The 24,944-nt window shown below is 40.7% G+C and overlaps 1 long non-coding RNA gene across 1 annotated transcript; it reads right to left on the bottom strand.

The window, feature by feature from the left end:
- Positions 1-8,047: 8,047 nt before the first annotated feature.
- Positions 8,048-23,485, bottom strand: LOC138065951 (uncharacterized). The gene is made up of 3 exons (XR_011138973.1): positions 23,349-23,485; positions 12,202-12,354; positions 8,048-9,802 (listed from the first exon to the last, which is right to left on the bottom strand). It is a non-coding gene; the product is annotated as an uncharacterized lncRNA (long non-coding RNA).
- Between the last annotated feature and the right edge of the window lie 1,459 nt (positions 23,486-24,944).

The raw sequence follows: 24,944 nt of genomic DNA, 5'->3' as shown, positions 1-24,944 counted from the left end.
ATGAGGAAGTCGTAGCCCCATTTTCCACAAGAAGGCAGGAAAGATTAGCTTATGCAATGGCATTGACCACAGCAGAAGGCATCTTGGGACTTAAGGGGCACTGGGGTGACATAGTTCCTAATTACTTAAATGCTGTAAGAGAAACAGGGGTAGCAAAGAGTGTACATTGAGCAAAAGAAACAAGGCTTCTGTTTACTAGTGAAGGAGAGAGTCATTTTCTTTTTCTTGTGTAATCTGTCAAGTAAAAATGTTTCACCTGGGCAAGAACTAGCAGTAGAAAAAATACCACTACTGATCAGTGTCAAACTACCTTCTAGACCTAGAGTCAACATAGAATAAGACTTCTTACAAAACAATATCTGAAAACAAAGAAGTGTATGTCTCTAAACATCAAAACATTGATGTTTTGTTCACCATACGACAAAAGGAACTTCCAGTAAATAACTGCCAGAGGCACGCTTCTTCATGGCACACTTCTTATCCCAGTTTGTCTCTACTATACACCTGGAGCTTTGGTTCACACATTCTTTACAGGCTCTAGATCCCTACGAGTTTTATGTCTTCTTCTCTTCTCCTAGTGCTTAGCTCTGTTTTCTCATGCAGCTGCTGGAGTATGTCTGTCGATGGTCTTGGCTGGATTCTACCATCTTCTACATACTAAATACAGAGACAAGTGCATTCGATTGACTTAGAAATGATTCTGTCATTTCTAAGAAGCAAGGTGAGGGATCTTTCTTCTGGATTTAAAAAGAAAAACAAAACCGTTCCCTTTTGAAAGCCATACTCAGTGCTTTTCAGGAAGATTTTAGGCCTGCTGGGATGGGACTACAGTCACAGGAGTAAAAGGAATGTACATTTTACCATCCCTATGAAATCCACACAAAATATAAGCCTTTGTACTAGTCAGTCTATGCCTTCAGAGCAGACTGCTTAACCTTAAAACTTCTATCGCCCCAAAGATTTTATCTGTACCATGTATAATGAACTTTTCAGAGATGTATCTAGTCATCCTGCTTGTTCCCTGGAAATAAATGACGGGCAGTCAGAAGACCCAGTTGCAGGGAAAATCACACTGAGGTTGAGTGTTCTCGCTTCAGGCAACTGAATACTGTGCTGGAAAAGGCAGCGATACGCCCATCTTGAACACAACCCCTGTGGAATGCAGGATGTTCATTTAAGCTAGAATTGTCCAAAGTGTAAAGCCCAAGCACTCAGAGGATACTTTTTGGTTTGGCTTAAAAGTCGCTCAGCACACAGAGCAACAGATGAATTTGTAGAGAGGGAGCCATGCTTTTAACGTATCATACGCTATATAATGGCGCTCAATGTTCAGGTTTTAGGCAGGTACTCCAAGTTACTAAACAGCTTTGACTTTAATTTCTCCGTGTTTCAATCCTCACCTGTACAGTCAGGGCAGTATTATTTGCACATCTCATGCAGGTATCAGTGAGAATCAATGTTTGTTGGATGGACACTATTCAAAGGGCACAACGGAAATGTCCAAAAAGATCCCGCCAGCAGGCTTTGAACAGTTTTATATAAAAGGGGTCTAGCATTACAAAGGAAATGAAAATAAAAGAATCTGAGACAGCTGTGTGACAGCTCCCTGTGAGCCCTGAATTGCCCAGGCACACCTCAACATCTTGCTGCACAACTAAGCCCCTCTAGCTACTGAAGGCCACCAGGAGACATACCTATTTCCCCTGACCCCCACTGTGCCAGCTCTTCACTTGGGCCATGCAGGAGCGTGGCGGGGAAGAGATTGCAAAGTCTGTCAATAAACTCAGGAGGCTGACAGGGTCAATGTTTGTATGGCTATTAAAGAACTTGTTTCTCTCTAAGAGAGGCAGTATTTCTTGTAACTCACTGGAAAGTTCCTGTGTGAAAAGGGTTTTATATCCATGTATAGGAATAAAATATGTGATACGGTCAACTAAATATGATAAATGCATGTAGTTTTCATTACTGGCTCAGATGCAATGGTAATTAACCACTCTGGGATCATAGCAGGCTTGGGAGGGCTGATCCTCAATCTCTTTCTCCTAAGGATGAAAAATAGAATGTGGTGATCTAATTAAAGACTGCACTGCCTCAATGCACACAATCAAGGAATCAATTAGGACCATAGACAGGAAGGGAAAAAGAGTGTTTGAATAATCCCCACACCTCTATTCTTACCCCAAGGAGTTCATTTAACTGTAATGTTTCAGCAGTTTAACGGGCATACACTTTCACACCCAAAATTTCAGCATCACAGGCGTGGGAAGAACCAAAAGTTACAAACAAAAGCTCGTGCTGGATGTTTTCACCTTGTCATGACATAGGCTCAAGACTACAAGACTTTCCTTACTGATAAATCCTCCTTTAATCCATGAGGCTGTCTGATTAAAGCACTGGATTTTCAGACAGTTTTAAATGTGTGTTAGGCTGCTTTAACTTCCTCCATCAGTGCCTGCCCCAGGTGGAGACTCTCAAAGGAGCAGAATCACCTCCCAGTCACGTCTCCTTTTCACACTGGCTTGCCATCAGATCCGCTGTAGAGCCACCCCAAAATATCAGGGTATATTACAGGAAGAGCTAGATCACTGCAAATATGCCCTGGATGAGTATCTTCCCAATGGATGAAGTCTGGCTCAGAAAAGATAACAGGGGAGAAATGTATCCAGTGCAGCTCCAGACTTTACTGCTTCAGTCTCCCCTTCATGTCAGGAATCAGTTTTCTGCTGACAGGCATCTCGAGCTTTGAGGACTCTCAGGTTGCTGAGACAACCTGGTCATCTGGCTACATGCCAAACACCCACCTCACGCAGGTGGAAACAGAGGAAAAAAATTCTGCTATACAGTGAAAAATTTTCCGTAGGCAATCTTTTGGTGTGCTTTTAGATCAGGTTAGTAAACATTCTTTAGTACTGTTGCAAATGCATAAACATACATAAAATAAAATTCTCAAAGTAAAAAAAAAAAAAAAATTATTACACACTTTTAAAGCACAAAGAGCCCAGTGTGTTACTTTTCCACAGACTTTATGAGTATTAGCCTTGAAATTTTCCCTTCATACAGGAGATGCCAGTCCCACAGCTTTTACCACCACTGTTTGAGCGGAAGCCCCAGTCTTACTCAGCATGAGCTGTTTGGTTGTGTTCGGAGGAATAAATCTGACAGGATAAAATTTTCTTTGTGGACTCTGATGAGATTACTGTATATAAACATCTGGACTTACTTTACATTTTCAATAAAATTCTACGTTTCCTTTCTGATTCATTAGACAGGAAAATAAAATGAAAAATGAGCTGCAGAAGTAAGTAGCTTCTGTGGGTTTTTTTGTTATTATTCTAATATTAAATATACCCCTTGTCTCTCTTCCTTCCCTACCAACTGCCTTGCTGTGGTGGTCATTTCTAAAAAAAACATGGGCAAAAACAAAGACTTTCAATCTTTGTCATTTCTAAAAGAAACGTGGGCAAAAACAAAGACTTTCGATCTTTGTCATTATAAAGGAATATCAGATTGACAGGTTTTCATTCCAAAGTCCTTTTTTTTAGCCACAACAATGGTTCTTTTCATTAAGGTATATTAATCACTTGTCTCAAGCCAGCAGTGGAAGGTTTGCAACTTCTCCACTTCTGCTCCAGTCCACTGATGCCCTGCGAGCCAATACAGCTTCACTACAGGACAACGTAAAGAAAAGAAAACAAGCTGTCAAGGGCCTAAGTCCCCTTATTCCACAGAACTAAGTTTTTTGAACATTTATCAGATAGGGACTAAACAAATAACAATACAAAAAACTGTGGAGCATGACTAATTGTGGACCACTTTTGGGAGCAAACTATAAATGGTAATACTGTTCAATCTTTAGCCTTTCTAGAATGCCAGGTAAACTGCTGGGTTTATATTTAAGCTATCTATCCATCTGCAAGCAAACTGAGGACAGCAACTCATCTGAAGCTTATCTCCTGAGTTAGGTTTCACAAGCTCTATATCCTCTTTCCCTTAATCAACCAGCCTAGAGTTAACCCTTCTTCTAAATTACTTGTAAAGACAGGTCTTTTGTGAAATTCTGTACCCATATGTACTCTGCTGTCCACAAATCACTACAGGGCCGAAGAGCAGCATTTCTGGACAACGTTTGCAGAGTGCTCAAGCACGCTGTTTCCTATGTCTTGTTGTTCAGTATCAGCCTTTCAATCTGATCAAGTTCAGAATGAGCTGGCAGCTACTTCTCTTACAGATGGAGACGTTTATAATTTGTTATTGTTACTGTTAAAACAACTGAGGTTTTGAAGGCAGGAAAAACCCTTATGGAATGAGGTTTCTGAAACATGACCAAGCCAAAGCCACTAAAAATAAGTCTGGCCTGTCTGAAAAACAATAATCTTAATCTGTCTCATTCCATTCCCTCTGTTGCAGCTATGCCTCTGGCAGTACAAATCACCTTGGCACGCAGTCACAAGAGTTAAAAAAAAAAAAACCAGCCAACCCCATGGCAGTAGTGGAACCTTAAGTCTTATTATCATTCTCTCAGCACACTGTAAAACATTGGAAGAATAAGGTTGCATCCCACTGTATTCCTCTTCAAAGCAAATCTACAGGGAAGCCAGAATTTAGAAGCAGAATCTAAACTGCACAAACACTACCTGCACTGACTTCAGCGAATGCTCCCAAGATTTACATAAGCAAAAGGGCAGAAAATCGTGTGTCCTACTGATGCTCTCTAGACTCTTCAGGGCATCAGAATACAAGTGAGACTGCTGAGATTGCGGTTCAAAACCTAGCGAAGGTTCAGACTGTTACAGTCCTTCCAAATAGTTAACAGTGACCTCTCTTGGAAAATTCTTGTTTTCCCTCAATAAATACTGGCCAGAATCTCATAAACAAATTAATCAAACTAGATTAGATCAAAGTAATTATGTTAGGGAACCTCAGAGTGACACCTGAGAGAAAACCTAAACATACAATACATTCCTCCTTTCCTCTTACGTCAAAACCATACAAAACAGCAATTATAGGGAAACCATGATAAAAAGGGAAATGAAGGGATTGTGAGATTTTTGTAAAAGATCCCACACAGGATATTTACTTGGCCAGTTGATGACAACGGAGAGAGAATTCCAGACATGTTGGTCCCAGCTAGGAGAGGCTTCCCCTCCCCTACACACCCACACGCATCCACTTCATGCTCCTCTTAAGCAAGCTTCAGCGGAAAAAAAACCCAAGAATTATGGGTGAAATAGTCGACCTGAACATTCATTCCTTGGCCTAAACAGGCCTTTTGATGGACTGTCTTGGGAGTATATGTGTACCATACAATTTTCCTCGAATAGAAGGAAATGCCAGACATATACACAACAATCAAGTTTCCATTGAACTTTGCTGTCTCCACTAAATGGAGCTGTATATTTGATCCTCTTAGGAGAGCTTTAAGTGTCAAAGAGGTTACAGCTTTTGAGCTTAAGTCAATTGTAAAACAGCAACAATTAAGAACTAAATATTTACCCCCAGATCAGATATACTGCCTTATTTCTTATTCCAAACACTGGGAACTACTAAGGCACTGCCGTATCTAAATACTTCTTGATGCCCATTTCATACTGATGTAACAGTGCGACTATGACTTTCACATATTCTACACAGGTACCATTTTATCGTATCAGACTTCCTCCATTTTTTCAAGTTAGCAACTTTCTTTGAACCTAAAAAATTAACCAGCACATAAACAAAAGCATTACAATTATTATAATGACTATAATAATATGAGAAAAATAAGTATCTTTGTGTTACTTAGAGTTGATAAAATATAGTTGTGTTCAAGATAGTGAGAGAACATGTGAGGCATATGATTGTGCAAAGACACACAAATATAACATCTTTTGCTCTGTTTTGTAATAAAACATACAGTGCCTTGTGAACCTAATGGCCTTTCAGTTTAAAACATTTCATTATTCTCTTTGGTATAAGAAGTCAACATTCATAGCAAGTTCTCAAGTCATATGACTTTCAGGAGACTGAAGAGCTGATATTTGCACTTTATCATAAGTCAGGAAGGATGACTCCACTTCCTGATTGCTAAATTTACCATAAATCCCAAAAATTGACTTTGAAAAAAAAGTTCCAGGAGCCCAGGTCTTCCCGAAAATTTATCACAACGGAAAAACAAAGTAGTTTACCCTTCTTCCACTCCTACACCCCAGAGGAAAATAATATTCTACCTACCGATCACAGGGCTCTACCAACTGGTCCAGCCACTCTATTGTTTCTGCCTGAATTGTTTTCCTTGCTCTTACTGGCTTTGCTCTTAGAGAAAATACATCACTAACAAAAAACACAAAAAAACTCTTTCAGTAATTTTCAAAAAACATATATGCTTAGGCTAATAGTAAATTCAGACCCATGTTTATATTTAAAAAATAATTTAAAAAAACCTTCTGAGATACCAAGCTCAAAAAAGACTACTCTATCCCACTGGTCCCATGGTTATGTACCTTATACAATTATCCATTCATTACTATTGCAAGTTATGTAGCTTTTAGGTATGGAGCATGAATCCACAGGCACCCAAGCAGCTACTTATCTTATCAACCTGATAGGATGGATAGCACTCCTAACTATTTTTAATCCAAAAAAAAAAAAAAAAACTGAATATAGCAACAAGCAAAAAATCACGTCCTCTGTTAGAAAACAATGCATTTAAAATACATGTTTTGCTTATTCGGTTTGAATCTTCCAAAACACTTGAAGGTCGTGTCTTTGGAAATTGCTGTTTCTAGGCACGGTGTGACAGAAAGAATCTGCCACAAGATTTCAATTACACACATCTTGTAATAGCCACATGTCAATCCAGATTCTGTCCCCAGTTACAACATAAAGCTACTGAAATCCACCCTTCACTTCTGACTACTGTTTCTACTGACAAACTGTAAAGGGAGATCTTTCTAAAAAAAATTACTGGAGAAATAAACACTCTCAACTTTCCTGAGAAAGCATTCACTTTACCTTCAGGCTGCTGACTCAGTATTCAGCACAGAAAATTAACGGGATGTGCAGATAGCAATCATACTGAAACAAAGAAATTGACTTGCTAGGATCTATAAATGCATTTTTTTTTTTAATATTGAAACTACAAAATAATATGTGCAGCTTTTTTTAGAAAAGCGTGGGCTGCCCCATTACGTATGATTGAGTGCTGCTCTTCATGACAGTTACCTCACTGTCTGAGGAGAGGCAACAGGATAAATTTGTACCACATTCTGAAAGTTACTGGTACGGAAACTAAGCTTGTCAAGGTGGTAGCATCAGCTGCCTACATTTTAACCCCTGTCTGTCTCCTTCCTCAAGAGCATAGTTAGGCAACAACGTAAGGACTTCCTGTGTTTTAAAATTAGTATTTACACAGACTGAAGAAAATGTAATGATGGGTCCTTGCTTCTGGTAATTGTGGGTTTCTCTGTCACAGCAGTTTTGCAAGGGAGGAAGGCAGTGGGGGGTAAATCGGGTGGATGTGGCCACCCCATTAAAAGACAGCAGTGGGAAGTTGTCTCCGTCAGTGATAATGCTTCCCAGAAGCAGTGGCAAACTGCTGAGATTCAGTGTAGAGCCCAGTTTATCTCCCTCGTGGAGCTGGCAGGTATGCAGACACACCTAAGGATGAAAGAGGCAGTTGTCGTCTCTTTGGTACTAAGTATGGAGCTGTCTGCAGCTTGCACTGCAGTATGTGTCAGTGAAAAGTGTTCAAATGTTGGGGCAGCTCCTAACATAATGACAGCTCCCTTATCCACTGCTCCATTGAAATCCTTAGAAAAAGACAATTTACGTTGGCCAGTACCTTCCCTTCCTTCTTCCCAGCCAGTTTTCCCCCCATGGCAGACAGAAGAATTCACTAATTAAGCAGAGAAATAAAAGAAAGCTCAGATTTTGACGGCAGGTGTGATGTCCCTCTATAAATTCAAAGACGTGACTCCATCTCTGCTGAGTAACATAGCTAGACTCCCTGCATAATCAACAGGGAGAATCAAGAAGGTGATTCAGCCCCTCTTACATTTTCTCTGGAACAGCCTATCTCTTTCCGCTTTCCACAGAAGATTACAACAAATTTCACCTTCGGCATCTCAGTTAGGTGGAAGGAAGCTGGTCTACCATATTGACACCACAGCCAGGCCCTGGCTCCATTCTCATCCCAGCTGCTTTTGGATGGGTGTGCCAGTGACATATATACATGCGATATATTTGGCACAGATGGCTCCTGGAACAGTACTGTTTCAAAAAACACTTTGATAATGCTGAAGTGTTCTGGCCAGAATATATGAAGGACCCTTAGAGAACTAAAAACTCAACTTTCAGTGAATCCTGCTACTTTGTTAGCAGAGCAGTTAGTTGCCTGTTCTTCCTAGGCGTTCCATGCCTTTGGAAGAAATGGAATACAAACAAAACACCCTAAAATCTATTTGACATTACCTGTATTAGTGTAAATTGTCCAGGAATAACCTCTTGGGCTAGCAATATCAAACAGCCTTTGTTGGCCGCACACATAAAATCCAGATTCCACATATGTAAAACAGCACATCTGATTTTAGCTGCAGATAAAAGCCCAACACAATTCTTTGGCAATTCAGCTGATGATGATCATTAGTATAAATTACCTTCGAGACTGGAAAGAAAATGAACCAATTACCCTGTCCAAGTAGATTTGTACTGGGTCCTACATCTAAAAAGAAGGTGCTTCAACTTTTTTTGATTTTGCTGAGACATAAGTAACATCCAGTGTAATCCTTATAATATGGTAATTGTTTAATAATTGTTCTTGTAAGTGCTGACATATATTTGCCATCTCTTGCATTGTTGTTGACTATTTCAATGAATTCTGTCTTTAGTTAGCTTAGTAAATGTATCTGGAGCAGAAAGAGAAAAACCATCCTGCTTCATCTGTGAGAATTTTCCTGTAGACCTTATCTATCTTATTCCTTGTGCTGACAGGGTGCCTGTCCTTAGAAAGACGGTCAAAAATATTGTGAATATGCAGCTATTTGTCCTGGACCTCCTGTCAAGCAGTTTGGCAGTTATGAAATAAATGGTAAGCATGTTGTTTTTGTTAGAAATGATACGTGGCACATAGACGACCACCTTAACTTCATTCACTGATGTCGTTTCAGCCCAAACTTATAGAATTTCACAGGATAAGAGATAAGCATTCTGGCATGCTTCACTGCTTGTTTTGAAGTACAGTCTATTCCTCATACCATCAGAGGTGATACATGCAACGATGGTCACTGACAATCACAGTTCAATCATAGTTCAGGGGTTTCAACGCTTCATTACAAGATTGGGAGTCATTATTAAGTGAAGACAGCTGACAGACAGCTGAAACATGCCAAAGTGGTCAAAATCTCCTAGAACTTTTAAATATCATTTATACTGTCAGCAACAACCAGTCAAACAAAATCAAACCTAAAGCCTTTGTATTTCTTCTTCAAAAGCTTTCATGTTCATGTGCTCATAAAACCCATGAGCACAGACTGGTTTTTTTTAAGCACTTCTCACTACTGGCAGGTTGTCATCATTGAGGTGAATTGTAAAATAAAATGTAACTAATTAACTTTGACAGCACACTTATTTGATAAAATATCATCTTGCAAAGTATGGACTCAGTTACAAGACACCTGCTGCCAGACTGAAGAAAAGAAATCGTTGTTAATCTGCTCAGCTGTAAGTCTGATCCAGCTTCCAGACTCCTCCTGAAGCAGACCTGTGGAATTTGAGCAGTATTATCCATATGAACAAAGCAAGCAGGCAGCAGATCTTTGCTTCCTTCCTAGATAAAACAGAAAATCAGAATATTGATTAGAAAGAATTGTTTCTACTTAGAGCGTGGAAGTGCAAACAGGATGAAGTAATAAGTCTGTAAAAGCTGATTAAAAATGATAAAACTCTATTAAACTGATTTATATTCACAAAGCACATCCAGTAGCTAGAAGTCTCAGATTATTTTGCTTTGGTAAGTTGGGGTGAAGGGGGAAGAGCACTGTGTCAGGGCCCTGAGAGCATCCCCTCTCCTGGAGTTTGGCTCCCAGGCCTCAGGGCCAGCTGAGAAGCAGCCCGGCTGAGGGCTGTCCCTCTCCTGCAGTGGCCGGGGACAGAGCACTCCCAGGCAGCGCCACAGGATGCTTGGCAGCCCATGGTAGCTGCTCCTGAGCTGAGGCTCTGCCCTTTGGACCCCGCCTGAGCTCCAGCTCCAGCCCTGTCCAGCCATGAGCCCCCCCAAACCCTGACACTGACCCATGGGCACCTGGCTCCATCCCCATGGCAGTGCCTGTTGCCCAGGGCTGGGGCTGCCTGGTGCCCTGCTCCCTTAGGGTGGGGGGACAGGCCCTGGCAGCCAGACCCTGCCCCGCCAGGAGCCACCACCAACACCGGCACCCCACTCCTTGGGGAGCAGCCAGCCAGCGCTACAACCTGACATACTGTGGGGTGGGGGGGGAAGAAACCAAAAAAACTGTATTATTCTTTCATAAGTTTTCACTACTATGACAAAAAAAAAGTCACTAATATGCATTACATTTTACATGGCACCTGCATATGAATATTATCACTTCTTTTGAGAAGTGAAAAAAATAAATCACTCTCTGTGGATGCTACATTACAACACATTTGCAGAATTACAGTGAGGTGCCCATACACAAATTATGCAAGACTGGCAGAGAGCTTCTTACCCATCTGCAACTTCAGACGCAGCCCAAGTGAAAAAGAGTGCAGGCAGCATAATATCCTCCAAAGCAAAATAAGTGACTTAAAAGGCTGCTGCATTCAGAACAAACTGCAACCGGGAGAGAAACATGTTTACTTAGCTGAAGCCTTCTGTATGCAGGATGGCTCTCACTCAGACATAAAACAGGCAGTTAAGTAAACAGGCTGTACTCATCCACCTACACCTACACTGAATTTCACTATTTCAGTCCCTTTACCATGTATCTGAGGTTCTGCATTAAATCTAAGATAGATATTCCATATTCGTCCCCAAATACTATACTTCTTTGCTCTAGAAGTATATACAAATTCTAGAAGTATAACAAAAGGCTTACTCTGAGAAACGACAAATAACCAAACTGACTCTCTTTGTCAACAGACTGAGGAAAATATCTGTGCATGCCAAATCTAGAGCTTTGAAAGCAGTGCAACCTCATTAATACTCTTTTTATTTCCCACTGCTCAAGTGTTTATTTTATACTATTAACTGTGATGAGGTCCTTGTAATCAAAAGCTTCTCCACAGAGCAAGACTGTTCAGCAACCCTGGCAGGCAGAGTACTTTCTGTCGCTGAGGCTGCTGCCATCAGTTGTTTTCAACAACAGCACAGGCACCATTTAAATACTATGTGTTTAAAAAGTGACAGTCTCCAAATTATCATTGTGTTTAATAGTACTTGAGCACTTTCCAGTCAGAAGCATGAATGGTTACACTTAATTAAACAAGCCAAGTTTATCTCCCTTTTCTTACCTGTGAAACCACTTACAGATGTCCAAAAGGACAAAAAGATTGGAGACCTCACTTGTACTAAGTTTCTTCTAACTCATGAGTTTTGGGGGCCACTTTTGCGACTGTTGAAGAGTGACCTCAATTTCCAAAAACCAGTGAGAACTCCCCCTTAGGCAGACACTCAATATCTTATCCACTGGATTCACTGCTTTGAATAAAAGGTATTGCCTGCTTTCCTACAAAATTGGCTGTAAAATGCCATGCTTTCTTACATTTTGCCAGCAACAATTAGATGGAATAAAAGCTTGAAACAGCTTAAGTACACATAAGGGACAATTCCAGGTTAAATGTCCTCATGGTAGTTTGAATAGTTCTTGGATAAATGAACAATGTCATGGACTAGAAGGACCGCATCTCTTGTGTTCACCCGTATCCTGGAAAGATTATCATCTTTGGGCCAGACAGCCACAAGAGTTCTAGCCTCCAGTCACTGCCGGGGTTTCAACCAAAATTGGAGGATTACTACCAAGTGAAGAGAGAGAGCAACTATCACAGAATTCCCCAGATGCCACATTAGCAAACTGAATTTATCCTGGAACAAAAGGAGTTTGTCCTCGATGTGAGACAAGTTTAATAAAGAAAAGAGAAATTCATTTTAAAATATTTTGCGTCTGGTTGTTCTGTAAAAGCACTTACACCATCAAGGTAACTGCTGACCACAGCAGAATCTAGCCTTACCTTAATGTTAACACAGCAGAAGTGTCCCACATGGTTTTGTTTATTTACTCCTGTGTTCCAGAGATGTCTAGATGTACATGAGGGACACTGAAATGTTAGGAAGAAATATAGAGATTTGTTCAATGAATTGCGATGGGACTTGAACAGTCAGACCTAGGGAAAAAGGACAAATAAATTAGTCAAGTTTCACATGAAGCATTAATAAAGACTACTTCATGAAATCTGGTGTCCCTGAATGACCTGATCAGTTCTGCACCCACACCTGGCAGAACTGGGAATCCCACTAGATGGACTGGTTTTGTACATGTTAGTAAATACTTCTGTAATCAAAACACAAGCAAGAGCTTACATTCAGTTAATGGAGAACTGGTTATTCTTCAATTGATTTGCTCTTGAAAAGGAAATCTTAATTTTTTTTTAAAAAAATCACAAAACTACTGCCTGACAGAATGACAAGATCAAATTCAAATTCAAATTGACCAAAGGTCAATTTCTGAAGAACCATTTAGTTGAGGGAGGGGGGTTGTAAGATGGAAAAACTCAGAAAAATATATCTCAACTCTGTCTCTTCCAAGTACTTGTACACTTATATCTCCAGTGACCTCAGTGATAGTGCGCTGTGTACGTAAAGGGTTCAACACCAGACATTTAAAAAGTTAAACATTTGTTCTGTCCTCAGAAGGCAAAATCTGCAATCAAGTGGCAAGTCTGTCTGAGAACTACTTCTATACACACAAACAGCAAAACTTTATAATTATGCGTTTCCCTCACAATAGCTAGTCTCCACTGAATCATATCAACAGACAGAAGCCAAAGACAGATTCTGTAAATCTGACCACTATGAACAAGCGATCAGCTCCAGGCTTACTGTTGCAAATAACCGCCTCTGAGCGGCCTAAGAGTTCAGCACAGAAACACTGGAGAGATTTTTCCGTCACTCCAGAGTTAACAAGCAGAGTAAGGAACTGCTGTTCCATAGTGCAGAACACCCTCTTGCCCAATTTACTCCTTTTTTCCACGTCCAGGAGAAATGCTCACAGCCTAGAAAATCTGTGCAAAACTGCGAAAGAAGAAACACTCAGTCTGCTCACGCTGACTGCCACTGATGCCACAGAAGTGCTCAACCGTACAGAAACACACAGCTATAGAGGAATCTCGCAAAGCCACCTTTCTTTCATCTGCTCATGTTAACTCACACAAACAGAAGTGACTACAGCACAGTTATTACTAACTGAATAATTAAAATGTCTCATGCAGATAAAAAGAGTGATCTTTTCTGTGCTGAAATATATAACCTGAGTATAGCAGCTAAGATACCACCCAGTGGTAATGAGCAGCAATTGCTAGCTTGTTGGTGACAGGTCTTAACTTTGTCACAGAGACTTACTAACAGAGCAACGAGGTGATTGCTCTCATGCTACAAAAGCAATTATTTTTGCAAAAGTGAAACACTTTACATTCTGGAGCTATATAAATAATCGAGACTCAACTAAATTTGTCAAAATATATAAACACAGTACTCTAAAACATTACAGATCAAGAAAGCCTGCTTTGCTTTATTCATACACTTCCAATTCTGCAGTACCTAACAGAATTTTGTCACTTTGCCCAAAGGATATGCAAACCCCCCAGGAGCTCTCCCCAAAGCTGGAAGATCACACGGCAGTAACCGGCAGCTGGCAAATTAGCTCACTGTATCTGTAACATCTTCCCCTACCAAGAAGCTCTAAGTTAAAAGAAATTGTTTCGGCAGTGGGCATGCTGCGAATCAAACAATGCTTAAACTGAACAAGGAGATTAATCTTCAGGCAAACGGCACTGAAACTAAAGGTGAATTCCCAGGGATTCATGTGGGTCAATCAGTGATCAGGGGGTTTTAATTTTTTTCCCGCCATATGCCTTTTATCTGCATTAATAGGTCTTCGTGATCCATTAGCAGGATCATTTACACCTCTACCAAAACCTAACTTAAAATTTGCCAATGGCTTTTGCGTAAGTTAATAGGTAGACATAAAAGGTCAGATAAAAATGAAAAAATAGAGATGTTGCCTTTTTTATTTATTTTATGATCCAGTAAAACTTGCAGGCTTAACCTACTCAAGGCACCATTGTTATAGGCCACGTTTAGCATGAAGGGTTTCCTAAAAAAAATAAGGCAGTCTCTGCTGCCTGCCTGGCCATCCATTTTTCCTTGCCTGGCACTCTTTAAACCATCTGACCACATTCAAATAAATTTTGACAGAAGGATAAAAATCTGATACATTCTTCTGAGTTCTCCAAGAATCAGCAGCTAGGCATTTGAGCACTGTAAGAGCATCTGATAAACCAAGCTATACTGTCGGGGCAGTCAAGAATGACCAATACTTTCTCACTTGCAAGAAAACCAAACTTTCCTGGGATAACTTTAACTTGGAAGAACCTGAGAAAACAGCAGCAGGCCCGACTGCCATCCTTCAGAGTACACTGGATTTTGGTTTTGAGGATTCCACTATTTACTCCAGGTGGGAAGAGAAGCCTCAGTACAATTTAGGCATTAAACTGCTGTTTTCAGCTCCTGGGATGTCCACTAACTGTACTGATTAACAGCCATCCTTTCTAACTGCATTCACTACTGGCTATTCATATAGCAACAACTGCAGACCAATAGAGCTCTTTTACAGAGAACCTGACGAAGCACATCTTCCCTATAGAGCCTGCATTTCAAACAGGTAACCTTCTACGTGGGATCTTCTCCTGTCCTTTAACAACCAAAAAAACTTCCCACAAGCACCACAACAACAAAACTCTACCACTTTAAGCTGCAGGCTATAGCAAGCACATGGGACAAAATTTAGTTGCCCACCTTCCTACAGCAAACTTACACGTATTCACCTCAGCAAGGTGAATAAACAGCAAAGACCCAAGGCATTACTCACCACCAAAGCAAGCCCGACCCACTGCAGCGCTTTCACATCTCACACCTGAAAGATGCCAACAAATCACTGTCTTCCCATATAGTCCTGTGAGATGCTGCTGCTCCTTCTCTCCCTGCCAAGCTTTCAAGGTTTCAAACCATAAGCCTTATCACCTACTCGGCCTCAGCTCCCAAACTCTGAGAAGCAACTTCATTACATCCACTAAAGGAGAGAACCTTTAGAGAAAACCTAAGATTTACCCCAATGCCATGCCATAAATTTACAACCCGTTAAGATCAATATGTTCTAACGCAAAAGTGAGGAAGCTGTAACAGGCGGCTTTCACCACTGAGCTCCACTTAAAAGGGCCACAAATGAGGTTAACACTCCTTGCCACTGACCCAACAAGTCCCATTTTAAGTGTGAGGGTCACTTTGACTCCCTTGTCCTCTGTGGTGCTGCAGGTGAGATGCACCTGGCCAACTTGATCCAGCAAGGAGCTGCACCTGGCCTGTGGTGCCACAGACCAGGAGAGTGCTGTGCCACGTGAGTGGGCAACCCCACAACTCCTCGCCTCCGGAAACAAGAGTTTCCCAAAGACACTGATCTCACTCTGATACATGCTGCTTATGTTTTACCTCCTTTGGCCTGCATGTCAAACAAATCCATAGCACAGCTGCTGAATAGAGCATGGAGTAATATCTGTTTCACTTTCACAGGTGAAAATCCTGTCCAGTCTACTGAAAGATACTGAGATACCAGAAGGAGCAGTGCAAGGCGAAAAAGGGACAACAGGTCTCCCTCTCCTTCTTCCTCACACAAGAAGAAGTAGAGCAACTTGAACCACACTCTTCTAGATTACCGGTCTTGCACACTCAAACTTGTTATTTCTGGTTGTAGGAGCTTTGATCCATACAGTTTAACTCATATTGTGGTACTTTGAACAGCCAGATAATTCTGATGTATTTTGGATTTGAGAGAGACAGATTACCACGAATAATTATACCAAGGACATATGTTAGAGAGTAATCTTTGTTCAAGACTGCCCCAGGGCTAATGCAGTTTTTCCTCAAATTATTTCTTTATTGCTGGAAGGCTCTTTTCTAGGAAGGAAAGGACATTTTGGTGGTCAACTGTTGCATATACTGACGGAGTCTAGCATCTGTCTTGGGGCCTACCCTAAATTCCTTGTGGTTAATCAGGAACTGAGACAGTGTTCCTGAAATAGTTCACAGAATCACAGAATCACAGAATCGTTGAGGTTGGAAGGGACCTCTGGAGATCATCTAGTCAAACCTCCCTGCTCAGGCAGGGTCCTCTAGAGCATATTGCCCAGGATCACATCCAGACGGGTTTTGAATATCTCCAGGGAAGGAGACTCCACTACCTCTCTGGGCAACCTGCTCCAGTGCTCAGTCACCCTCACAGTGAAGAAGTTTTTCCTCAGGTTCAGATGGAGCTTCCTGTGGTTCAGTTTGTGCCCATTGCCTCTTGTCCTGTCGCTGGGCACCAAGGAGAAGAGGCTGGCCTCATCCTCTTGACACTCCCCCTTCAGATACTTGTACACGTTTATGAGATCGCCTCTCAATCTTCTCTTCTCCAAGCTAGTTTTAGCAGAGCATCCATTCAGTGTACAATTTTTACCTTCTAACAGGAGTAATAGCTTTGAATAGACTAATTCTGTTTAATTCTATTGGATATGACAATTCTTTCTTGCCACAGAAACGCACTTTCAAGAGCCTAACACGTTAAGCTGAATTCCCATAGGCAGAAAAGACTGAGACTACGTCACAGTGCTCTTTTTCTAAGTTTATCTTAGCACTGTGTGGTTCAGCTAACAGAGTTTTCTTCCAACTGCGTGTGAAAAACGTTTCTCTGACTATATCCAGATAAAAACACACCTAGTTTCGACAATATGTTTTAGAGGATTTGCAGATTGATTGCATGTGCCTGAAAAACAAGCAAACAATTGAAATGTTGGATAACCAAACTCAAAATGTTTAGTCTTCCACGAACTAAAAAGGATGTGAATCCTATTCATGAAATCTCCTGATGGGAAAGCTGGGGGATTTTGAGAGAATCCCAGCAGAAATGAAGTTATTTCATGACCACAGCACACGAGGGCCAGTACTGCTCCCAAGTTACCTCTTAGCTTCATATTACTGCTTTGAAACTAGAGGAAAAAAATGTCAGCAAAAATGCTGGCAGAAGGATAAACGCCAATAGCTATGTTATTCAGTATCTTTTGTGAAATAAAAGATTTCTATACCTTTCTAATGGGCTCACAGGAGCTCTCATACCAGGTTTCAATGGAAGTGCAAAAAATTACTGGAGATTTTTTAAATCTCACATTCATTCTTATATGTTGGAATGCTTTCCAACAGAACTTATAGATAACAGATAACAGAATAACAGAACTTATAACTGATCCCTGCTGAAGTTTGTCAGTTCCTACACAGTTCCAGTATTAAGTGTCACGCAAACTGAATTCTCATTCATCTTTCTATCACTGCTTTCTTTTGCAGAGGTCCTGACCATGCTAACTTTTTGGGGTAGCTATAAATAGCATTAAAAGAGTAATTTTTGTATTAGTCAGACTTGAATTGCTTTCAGCTTTGCACCATTTATTTTATATAAACTACCAACTTCCTTCAGATAGGCCAATGTTGACTTTATCTGCTTAACCAGGGACTGAAAATTGAACAGATTTTTTTCTTCAATTATCCAGCGTCCATCTTTTGTTTATCAGAGGAGAGGAGTAAACATTTTGGAGGCACAGAAGAGGGCATAGAAGATCAAGGGTCAATCTATTTTTCAGCAGTAAGAATTCTGAAAAGTGATGTAAGTTATTAATTAGATCATGGCAGCTGCTTGCATTCTTCTATCATTACACAGGCTTTTATTTTTATTTTTTTAAGACTCTAAAATATCCATGCCTTTGGAGGAAATGTTTTCAGCTTTCAGCCAAGGATGCTTTTTTTCTTTTAGTCTTTTAAAAAAAAAGACAGTGATACAACTTTATCTACAGAAGAACAAGAAATGTCTGAGACCTTGGATAAGGCCATTGTCCACATAGATAGCCGTCTATACTTGATTTTAGAGTTCTCCTTGTTCTCTAAATACTTATAAGCTAACTAGATGGATTAGACTGTCCGTTGTGAGCTAACTCTTTTTTTATTTAGGTTCAGCAGAACAACTTGAATAAATCAGAAGGTGCAAAAAGGTCACTCATAGATATGGGATCCGCTGCCTAATCTTTACAAGCCATTCATTTCCCTCTGTTTTGCTCATCTGTAAAATAGGAACATTTTTTGCTTCTTCCACGTATATCACATGAGAATAACTTTAAATTCATTAGGCACTTTGGGTCTGGCAGAAGGCAAGGGTAATGGAAGCACAGAAAAGTGTTTTTGTATAGTTTCATGAACTAGCTGTCTTGGCATCTTAACATTTACTTGTATCCTCTTTAATAATATCCACGTTATACAAGTATAGAATGCTCATTCCAGAAAGGAACAGCTAGTATTTATTAAAAACTCCCAGGGGATAAAATGAAGTTAAGAAAAAAAAATCTCATTTCTTTAAACTAAGCAAATTCTACTAAATATTATATTTAGATGACAGAAAGTAGCAGTTTCTAAGACATGGAAGAACCGTATTGCATGTTTTAAAGGTAAAAATTACTACAACTTTTAAGTATTAGAATACTCTGGAAATACTGGCTTAGATATGAATATTTTATAGCATTTTTGGCATGTAAACACTAATAAATAATGCTTATGCATTTGCATGTTACTATCTATTCACAAATATGTTAACTTACTCATTACTTCACTGCATGTGCTGTACGGACGCTATTTTTATGATTGCTGCAATGACATGTATTTGGCTGTATTTAAGCCGTAGTTGGCAAGACACATATTTGACACACTGTCCCCCTCTAAAGAAAACTGGGCAGCATAAACTAATCACAAGCTCATGAATGCGTATTTCTGAAGCATTTAAACATACTCTCAACAAATCCATCTAATCAATGAGCTCTACATCACAAAGGAACTCGGAATATGAAAGTCTGGAACACAAATTCCACATCACCTCCTGCAAGTTCTAGTTAAACTGTGCTCAACTACATCAATAATCTCAACAGACAGCTAAAGACTAATACTGATTAGTGTTTTAAAGATACACAAAGCCAGAAAGACTAACCTAGCCTTGTAAGACTAACCTCTTACAATAATAGTAAAGTTGTGTGCTTACTATATTTCGTACATAGCACAGCAAATGATACATGTCATCTAGATGTTTTAGTGAGAAGCAAACAGGCTGCAGAACGTCCTAATGCTTGGAGCAAAGAGAGCCAAATGTACATAAAAATGGATTCTGAATTCTAGGCAAATCAAAGTTTATTAAGCACGTGAATAAATTTTAATATACTAACTAGAAATAAGGTTTGGAAAATATTTTGATTACTTATATTTTTTTCAAAACGCTTGCATGCATAGGTTACAATCATTAAATAAACTGTATGATGTCAAATCTAAATGATTTTAATCATTAAAGATAAAATTCTAATCGCACAACTTCACCTAAGCATAAGACCCATTCACCTGACATAATCTATCCACAGTCCCCAAGGACTGTAGCAATAAGAGAGATAGAAAAAGAACCTCCACACAACACACACAAAACTATGTTTAAAGACTTATTTTTTCTGCATGCTGAGAAAATGCAGTATTTGTATACATTTGCTTTGCTTATGAGAAAGCTAACGAGATTTCTCTTTCTTCCTGTCTCTGCTCATGAAAGAACGGCAGAGCTTCGGGCCCGCTGTAAGGACAACGCAATCCCCTCTACAATACGCAAGGCTCATAAGCACTGAAGTCTCTAGGGAATGCAGATGCCACAATACAAGCATTGCAAAGAGAGGAATCTTTCATTCAGGCAGAGTCTGGCCCAGTTAGCTTCCTGCAATGCAGTATTAACATTCATGCAACTACAACACTGAAAAGGAGCTGCTGGGATTAATCTTCCAAGAAATGGCTCACTGAGGCCTTAATGGTGCTGCAGCTGGGCATCACCATCACTAGGTATCTCCCTTGGTTGTTAACAGCTTCAGACAAGCTGCTCCCACCAGTTCACTCAGTCCAGAACTGCTACAGAGTCACAGTCCTCATACCATCACAAAAGAAGATACAATATTGGACTCAGACCAGAAGCCCAAAAGCTACGTAAGGCAATTAACTCCAGGCCCACAAATCATGCACATCATAGCTGGGACTGCCCTGGGCTGTGAGCTTGAGCAAGCGGTGGAGCAGACGTCCAGGGACGCCGTTGGGAAGACGAGGTAAAGAGCACACGCTGCCGAATGCCATGTGGTAAAAGGCACGTTCTGCAGTGGTCCCCTGCAGCAGATGACAAGAGACAGCCTTTTAATTCCTCCCTGAGAGGAGTCAGGCAATACTGACTGACCCAGGCTTCCTTGTGCCACAGAAAACTGACTTTCTTTTTATCTTGGTCTGCTAAGTAGTAATAGGAAGCTTCCCCTGCCTCATAAACTGTGAAATAGCTTTGCTGGAAGCTGCTGGGGACTTGCGGCAGCCAAAAAAGAAGGACGCAGGCTCACTGCAGGGGCACTATCCATCTTATCTAATTTGACAAGTCAGCTGAGGCCAGAGCAGGCTGTCATTAGGGAGGGGACATCGGATGATCGTAATGACCATTTTTATTCTTCACACCTAGCTTGTAGCTAAATTGCAACCGGATTACTCAGACACTTGTCTGACTTGACAACCCTGATTCCTCTGGCTGTTTTCTGGTCTTTTAGTTCAGCTCTGTCTTTTCATGGAATAAAACATTACACAAACCTATAGCCTTTTCCACCAGCATTTCTGCATTCTTCCTAGTTACAAACTGCAATAGCTTAGATGCCCAGCTGGTGTATGAACAAGGCCAAGCACAGAGCACAAAAACATAGTGCCCACTGATCCTAACGCTGGTCCGCAAGGAGTAAGACAAGGGGAGTTCTACCGAGCCTTTGAGATGAGGGCCTTCTGGAAGGAGAATGAACTCACAGAAACTGCAGTAGCATAGGCCTAGTTTACACGTAAGCAGAGAAGGCAGAGAAGGCCAGAGAAGCTCTCCTCTGCCCTGCATGAAAAGAAGAGGCTGAGCGTACTTGTTTCCTAGGCCCCCAGAGCAAGCTTTCTGCAGATTTGGGAATCCCTGGGAGAGAAGGGTTGCATCACTCCTCTACTGGGTCATGAAGATTCCTTAAAACCTTGCTTTGGTCAGTCCCCTAAAAAAGTCAGCGGGTAGATGACTTTTGCTTTTTATTCTTCAAACTAAATATGCATGGTTTTCCAGTAAGTATGCAAGACCCACATCCTGAAAATTCCTGGAGTAACATTCAGTCATAATTTGACAATTTTTTTTTTAACGGCAATCTTACTGTTTTAATTATTGCTGTATAAAGAGCTGGAAATAAGCATCAGGCTCAGTTTCAGCTTAAAAATTATGTCCCCAAGAGGCAGCTGTTGTAGAGCAAAGAGTAACTCAGGACAAAAGCCGAATATGGCTGTACAGATACCCCTGCACTGAAGCTTTCTCAAAAAGAGACAGAAAAAGGCAGTACTCATTTGCTCCCTCTTCCAGCCCAAGGCCATTCGGAGACCAGAACCACTGGCCATTCTGTACACTGGGAAACACAGTCTGTCTGTCCTCCTATGGCCCACAAATTCTGTTATCCACTAGTTCAAAATCCTTAGAAGGAATGCTTACCGATAGCTGGACTGTAACGAGAAAAAAACCTAAGCAGAAGGGGAAAAGTTTTGGAAGAGTGGCTCCAAAAAGCAGCAATGACAGCTAAAGAGCCAACTGTGGATAGAAAGACCAACCACAGTGATTAAAAAAACAAGACTTCTTTACTCTGGTAGGTAACTAGCAGTGGACTCGGCAAGGAAATAGAGGCATCTTTCTGAAGAGAGGCAATAGCACTGCAGGGCCCTGACAAGATTCCTATCGCCTGGCTCTGTGATGAGGGGCCTGCCTTAAGTTTGGGAAGGAACTGGGACGCTCTAACACGTGTGAAAGCTCACGTGCTGATCCACATGCTGGATTTCTGACAGCACAAGTAAAGCTAATGCACGCTGCCCTGATACAGATCTGTCAGCAGGGACGCTTTCAGACTTTGACCCTATTGCCTAAGCAACAGACGCCTTTGGCTACCAGACACAAGGGAGTTTGCTGATACATTTTATCATCTATACTACAACACAGTGCAGACGAATCTATTACAGAACTGTACATGTTCCACTTGGACTTCCATCCCTGGTGATTGGCTCCGTTCAAGATTGGACTTGAATTATTTCAAGTTTCTGGACTAGCTCATTTTTCTAACAAAAGTAGAGAGATGATGTCTAATTGTTTCCTGCTGTCCTCTGTGTGCCTTTAGTACTCCATTAAACAAACAGACAGTGTTTGGTATATGAGTAAGAAATGTAGTGTAACAGAAAATATGCTAGAAAGGAAACGATTACTAATCACTGCTTTTTGCTCAAGACAGCGAAAACGACCTATTTACTCAGCTCAATCAGCTGAGCAAACTACTGACTTCAGGACATCAGAAACCACCCTTGTTCTTTGCTTCCAAACACAATTTAATTTCTGTAATGAATTTGAGGGACTAATTTTTACAACTGCAAATATGACCCAGTTTGAAAAAGCACAGAAGAATTACCTTTATCCCATAAATAGAAGACATGAATGAGAGGAAGACAGACAAACTTAAACACAGTCTAACAGTATATTAAATATTTTTAACGTATGGGACTCAGAAAGGATCAATTATATCAACATTTTCCCAGGACATTCCAGTGCAGGTTATGAAGTAAATATAAACTGCTGATAAAACAAAACTGTACTGTTACTTTAGGCAGTAGAAAGATTAAAAGTTAATCAGAGCTCTGAAGTGGTAATGAGATGGAAATTAATTACACAGGTAAGGGGCCTGATCCAGTATCTGCTGGAGTAAAAAGGTGTAAACTGCCTTATGAATACACAATAAATTCCCAGACTGGCAGGCTTCTGTTATACTCCATTAAACTACTCAGGTGTCTCAGTGTTTCCAAGACTGGACATAGCTTTGTGACAAAAAAAATCACTATGTATGCCTTACAGTTAGTACTGTGAGCAACATGCTGAGTGTTCAAATGTTTCGATTTAGGAAGCTCTAATTTTATGGTGGCTTGTGCTTACCAGAAATGAGAGAAGTCTTCAAACATCAGCTCACCTGAAAATTTCAAATGGTATGGTAAAATCATATATTTACAAGTGGTTTGGCGTTCCCCTTTATTTTTCTCTGACTCAATAACAGCACAAAAGGTTTTTTTCCCCTAAAAATTAAAAAAGAAATTTCCTCTAAACTGAAAGCAAATAGGCACACTTTAACTATAAAATACATACAAATAGGGAACTGTAAACAACGTTCTTTCATAATTTCAGCTATGAGTTGTTTTCAGGCCCATAAGAACGAGGAATGACCTCAAATTTAGTCCCATCAGAAAGGATTTAGCTCCTGACAACGCAGTTGTCTGAATTCATATGCCAGCTAAGAAGAGAAAATTATACATTGAATTAAATCTTTGAAATATATATCCTGTCCTGTCTTCCAAAGCCATGAGACTTCCTTCAAAAAAAGGGACCTACTACGTTGGTCTTCTGCAACTTTACACATAAGCATGCACACAGACTATGTTTAAACTGTCAGGCAAATTAGCTCAGTAAGAGCGAATCAGTAAATCAAAGCAGCTGGCACTAAGGCCCCTATATCTACCTTGGAGTTTCTACTTCAGACTAACTTAAGTCCAGTTGGTTGGACTGAATGAACCATGGCTGTGGTTCAGAGCAGTCCTATGGACCAATTGCTGGTTCGAAGCCTTACGTCCCTGCCAGCAGGGACAGGAGATCATTACGTACACACCTGGGGCGGCACTTCCAGTTTAGTTTCTTTTAAAAGGAACCTAGTTTACACTTCCCAATACTGCCCTGAGAAATAATCACACATCATTCATAGGGATGCAGCCACAGGCTGTGCTGGGGCACTAAACTTTGGATTTGCTCTTTTGTTTATACCTTAGGGGGAACATATTATTCTCCACAGGAAGATGAGGAGGATCTTCCTACAGAGCGTGAGGATTTGGGGTTATTAACTCAAAGACATACTGATGCACTCGCAAACAACTCCTTTCCAAACAGCTCTCCTCTTTTCAGCCTATAATCCTTTCCTGCTTTACACTGCTCCACCACTTTATGCCAATGCCTTCAGTGCCCCCTGCACGCCTTTGGTATTGTAAGTGATCTATAGGCCAGAGGCATCAACTTGCAGGTCTGGACTCTCATATGGCTCATATGGCTTTTGAGTGCCAGTCATCTGCCTGCTAAGCATTTTTGGAGCTTGCCTCCTCTTGACTCTCCAAAATATGTGGAATGGTCCTCAGGCAGACGAACATTTTAGTACAAGCGTCTTTGGGCCAGAGAGGCTGGCAACCCTCCTCTACAGACTAAATACAGATGTATTTTTCCTCACACGGCTTCTGCCTTTTTGAAGTATTTGCCAACCTTCCCCTTTTAAGCTTTGCTTTCTTTCCTGGATGTCCTAGCTTGATCGCACATCATAATCCCTTCCACATGCTGCCTGAGACATGACAGGTGACATCATTAAATGCTCCAGAGGAACTCAATTACAGTAAAACCCTGACCCCCCTCCCCATAATTAAAACAAACAAACAAACAAAAAACCTAACACTTTTGCAAAGCATCTGAAAGCGTTTGGCTTTCTCTTCCTTCCTCCCA

This window comes from Struthio camelus, chromosome 2 (assembly GCF_040807025.1).
Source record: "Struthio camelus isolate bStrCam1 chromosome 2, bStrCam1.hap1, whole genome shotgun sequence".
Taxonomy (NCBI): domain Eukaryota; kingdom Metazoa; phylum Chordata; class Aves; order Struthioniformes; family Struthionidae; genus Struthio; species Struthio camelus.
The sequence above is the reverse complement of the archived record's forward strand: the minus strand, read 5'-3'. Positions and strand labels throughout refer to the sequence as shown.